The sequence below is a fragment of the Hemitrygon akajei genome, chromosome 2 (genome assembly GCF_048418815.1).
Source record: "Hemitrygon akajei chromosome 2, sHemAka1.3, whole genome shotgun sequence".
Classification (NCBI taxonomy): Eukaryota; Metazoa; Chordata; class Chondrichthyes; order Myliobatiformes; family Dasyatidae; genus Hemitrygon; species Hemitrygon akajei.
Genome location: NC_133125.1, coordinates 176,037,515 through 176,042,915, shown reverse-complemented (window position 1 = coordinate 176,042,915; position 5,401 = coordinate 176,037,515).

The following is a 5,401-nucleotide window of genomic DNA, read 5'->3' as shown; positions in this document are numbered from 1 at the left end:
GTTCCAACAGTCCGCTCTCTGAGAAAGAAATGGACACGGAGGCACTGGCTGCAGATGAGGAGTTCAGCGGCTTATTGGGCTGGAATTATTAAATTAAAATGATGGGAAAAGATGTGGGTGAGGTCAGAATCTGAGGACCGATCGCTCGGGAAAGGAGAGGGGAAGATCAGTCTCGAATCCAGACTATAGATGGTGAGAATGCGGCGGAGGGAGGGGGTTTGGGGGGAGTTGGGACTTGTCAGTGTGCAAAGTGAAGAGGCAAAGGAAACCCAGGAGCGGCTTTGTTGAGGTTTACAGTCGTTCGCTTTAGAAAGGAAGGGACACGTTGTCTGTGTCAGCACCGAATGTTACAGAGGATAAAGTGGAATTGTGGACCGACAGCGCTGAGACAGGTTGTTGTAGAGAGAGGTCAGGAGTATGCATGTCTGAGCGGAGTTAACATGGATCTCAGCGAGAAATACTGCGAGGAGAAAGTTCAAAGTAAATTTATTATCAAAGGACGTGAATGATACCCTGACATTAGCTTCCTCACAGGCATCAGAACAAAGAAATACAATAGAATCAATGATAAACTGCACAGAAAGACTGACAACCGACCAATTGTAAAAGATAGAAAACTCTGCAAATAACAAAAATATATAAACATATAAATAAATAAATAGATAAATATATAAACAAACATATGGAGACAATGAGTTGTAGAGTCCTTGAACGTGAGTCCATAGGTCGCTGGGTAGTCGGAACACACCCATGATCCAGGGTGGTTCTGAAATGTAAAGGGTGGATATTCAGTTGGAATTCACATGGGATCAGTTGGAGCTCAACGCATTTGAAAAGGAAAGACATGTTACTGGGTGAAGGCACATGGTTTTGGTCAAAGACAAGAAGAGAAAGACAAATCACTGAGGGTGGACACAGTAAAGCCCATCGGAGAGTGAAGGGGAACGTCTTCAATTCCACATTGCTGGAAGAGAAGAGACAGTGAACTCAACAGTGAATTTAAAATAAATATTTTATGAGATACATTGCTCCCTATAAGAACTGAACGAGATGGTAAATGTTCAGGGCGAACCTTGGACTCAACAATGACTCTTCTCAGAGACATGACTCCCTGGACCATTCCACCTGGTCAATATCCCAGTTCTGGTGCTTTAGAATCACAGCTTGATTATGTACAAGAGGCCATTGGGCCATCACAGTGGTGCAAGCGGAAACGATAGGGTCTTTTAAGAGACTCCTGGATAAGTACATAGAGCTTAGAAAAATAGAGGACTATGGGTAACCCTAGGTAATTTCTAAGGCAAGGACACGTTCGGCACAGCTTTGTGGGCCAAAGGGCCTGTATTGTGCTGTAGGTTTTCTATGTTTCTAGGTTTCAGTACAGTAAGGGCTGCTTATTATTGATATTAAATTAGTCTTGCGGCCTTGTTATTATTTCAGAGTTCTGTAAATGTTGATTGTATATTAGTTTAATATAAACCACATTGGAATTGATTGCTGAATCTGCTTCCACTGGATTTTCATCCAGTGAATCCCAGAATATGACAATGTGCTGTGAGTTTTACTTCCCGACTGTTCTACTGACACACGCCCTACATTGTCCCCGGGGATTATGGGCACTCTCTCCACCGGAGACAATGCTTCACTCTCCTAGCTTCCTGCTCTGCGGAGGATACAAAAATATTCCTGGCACCGTTCCAGTAAATCCCTCACCATCCCGTCCAACGCCAGGAGATCCATCCTAGAGTGAGGTGTCCAGAACTGGACACAGAAATCCAGTTGGACCCAGCAAGTGTGGATAAAGCTTCAACACCGATTTCCTTATTACTGTGCTTTAGATTTCATTTGTAAACCTCAGGTTTGTGTCTGCCATTTTAATATCATTTTAATGAATTTCTGAGTGTTGTCAATATATTGCTAGTGAACAGCAGAAGGTAAATGGAGACCGTGTATTCATATTGCATTTTCTTTCTAAGCATTCTTCCCTGTCCAAAGCTCCATCCATTGCTGTGTTCTCATTGTGTTGTGTAGAAAACCACCCGATCTCCATAACTGTACAAGGAATGCATGAGTTCCAAGGTGATTTCACACTTCACAAAATCAGTGGCAGTGCAATGATTAAATGACGGGGCGAACAAAGTTTTGGGCCAGCAAGTTAGATATCAGCTTGGATTCCATATGAAAGCTGGAAATTAAAAATCAAACATCTGCAATTAATTCTAGTGATGGTGATTGTGAAATGAGTGGATTGTCAGAAGGAAAATCTGATGCTCTTCAGGGAACTACCCCACCTTTCTCACTCAGTGGGACCTCAGTGTAACTCTGCTTCACTAGCTGGTTTATTCTCAGTTGTCGCCGTGGTTCAGGGTTAAATAGACAATAAATGGCCATGTTTCCCATGACAGTCACTTACTCTGAATAAATAAATGTGATTTTCCTTGAGCTCCACTGGCTGATAGCAAAGCTAAAATGACTAGAGCACTTTAGAGTCTGCAGATTAGAGCACTCTGCCTTAAACTAGTGTGGGCAGAAAACACTTGTGCATAAAAGAGTGACCTTGCTGTCTGTTGTTTTGAAGCTGTGACCAACTTCTGTGTGGTAATTGTTTTCTCTTGCAGCAAGTAAAATAAGCGTGCTTATGCTTGATCCACTCTGTGTTCTTTGTTGTTTGTTGTACGATGTAGTGAACAGGTGCTCAACAGAAACACCAGCTACAGACAGGACTCCAGTGATAAAGAAAGAAGTTATTATTCGACTTGTTGTGTTCACTGCTACTGTCATCATCTTGTGCCTCATTGTGAAAATGCGAAGAGGTAAGCAGGATGTAGTCTCAGGTAACCCGAAACGTGATGTGTCTGTCTTTGGATTGATTTTCATGAATATAATTAGACCTGGGTGTTCATCTTAATATTTTTTGCATCACAAGCATTATTACTTCTTTGAAAATAATATTTAGACTTTCTTGATGACTGTACATTTTTATAATAGTGGCCATGTTTAACTGACAGTCTCCATTATTCATCCCCCTGAACCTGGGCGTCACTGTATAAGTACAGAGTGAGAACACTGTGTGGGTGTGAGCTCAAGCACAGGGATTGGAGAGGTGGGGAGTCCACTATCCCCTTCCAATTAAATTATGACTAATCTATATATGAACTTCATCTGAATGCCTTTGTTGTTGGTGACATTTCAATTGTAGCACGTGGGGAGAGTTCAGTATTTCCCTCTCTAACATGTGAGGGTGTGTTTTCTGGCTTCATATTAAAATACTCAAGCTTGAATTTTAAAGATATTGCCCCTGACTTTGGGCAACATTCTCATCTCACTCACCCCACACCTGCCACTTACGCACAATACAATGCTCAAAAGAAATAGAAGCAGCCATTTCTGTAAACTACCACAGTATTTAACCATGTGTGAAGTGATACACTTTGGAAAGTCAAATCTGATGTCAAAATCCAGAGTTAATGGTAGGATTCTCAGCAATGTGGAGTGATAGAAGGATCTTGGGGTCCACGTCCACTGATACTTGAAAGTTGCTGAGCACGTTGATAAGGTTGTTAAGAAGGTGTTTGGTGTGTGGACCTTCATTAGCTGGGGACTGAGTTCAAGAGTGTGAAATAATTTTGCAAATAAAACCCTGGTTAGACCAGACTTGGGGTATTGTGTTCAATTGTGGTCACCTTATTATAGGAAGGATGTGGAAGCTTTAAGTAGAACGCAGAGGAGATTTACCAGACTGCCATCTGGATTTGAGTGCATGTCTTATGAGGATAGATTGAACAAGCTCGGGTTTTCTCTCTGGAGAGGAGGATGAGCGGTGACTTGATGGAGATGTATAAGATAGGAAGAGGCATAGATCAAGTGGATAGTCAGAGACATTTGTCTATGGCAGAAATGGTTAGTAAGCAGGAGTATAACTTTAAAGTGATTGGAATAAATTATAGGGGAAATGCCAGAGGTGAGGTTTTACACAGAGAGTGGTGAGTGTGTGGAACACTCTGGCAGGGGTGGTGATAGAGACAGATACATTAGGGGTATTTAAAAAACTGTTAGACAGGCACATGGATGATAGAACAATGTTGGGGTATGCAGGAGGGAAGAGTTAGATTGCTCTTGGAGTAGGTTAAAAAGTCAGCACAACATTATGGGTAAAAGGGTGTGTACTGTGTTACACTGCTCAATGTACATCACCTTTGTCCAACCTTTGTTAATTCCTTCCATTGGTTTGTTTTCATTTTCCTTCAGTGTTGGTTTCTACATCCCTGAACTTCTGCTTTTATGTCCCACAGGAGTCAATCTTTAACAGGTCACATTATTCCAAGTATTTTATCTAAATTAGGGCTCTGACCCATAATCTGGACTGTCTATTTCCTGCTGCAGATGTTCCCTGGCCTGCTAAGTTCCTCCAGTATCTCAGCAGGCCAGGCAGCATCTATGGAAAAGAGTACAGTCGACATTTCTGGCTGAGACCCTTCAGCAGTCTTCTCAATTTGATTGTTTGTCTTTCTGTGTTTGTGTGTAGTTATTCATTGTCCCTACTGTATTTCTCTGTTCTACTGTGAAGTCCTGCAAGAAAGTGAATCTTAAGTTAGTAAATGGTGACGTATGCATATTTTGATAATAAATTTACTTTGTTGTGTAATTAACTGGTTGCTTTGTCTCATAAATGCCATTGGACATATGACTGTGTTAAATGTACGTTTAAATTGGGAGTGGGTGTGGAGAATCAGTGTGAATTTACTCAGTGGGTTCACTTCTGTACATTTCAGATCAAAGCTGCAAGATCAACATTTCACTCTGGATCATATTGACTCTATTAGGGGTTACAGTTATTATAACGTTGTCGAGATCCTTTCCAGTTTGCAGTAAGTATCAAAATCAAAGCTTTTACTAAATGACTCGATCACTGTGAAAACCTTCCCCTGATCTCACCATCACTTAAGCTTTTAAAGGGAGCAGTTGAGGGGAATTGCCAGCACATTATCAAATCTGTCCTAGCTGGCTGCTGTCAATCGGGAACAGTTCTGGCTCAGATTTTGCTGGATTCTGTTGGAGGTTCTGCACAGAGGTGCTGGGATCTCTGAGTAGGTGAGCTGATGGGGTTTGGGACTCCTGTTGGATTGTGGAAGTTCAGAACATTTGATTTGATTTGGAGTGATTTCCATCTGTGCCTGCATGGAAATTATTGGAGAGAATTCAAGTCATGGGAGTTGTGTATAACTGGAGAGATCACGATCTGATTAGGGATTGTCAGTAAGGACAGAATCAGTAAAACCGTATCTCTCTAATCTGAGGAGAAGGCAAAGAAGATTGCTGGAGGCAATGTGAATGATGTTCTCCATGTGGACTTTAGTAGGTCATTTGACACGGTCCCACATGAGAGGCTGATCCAGAAGCC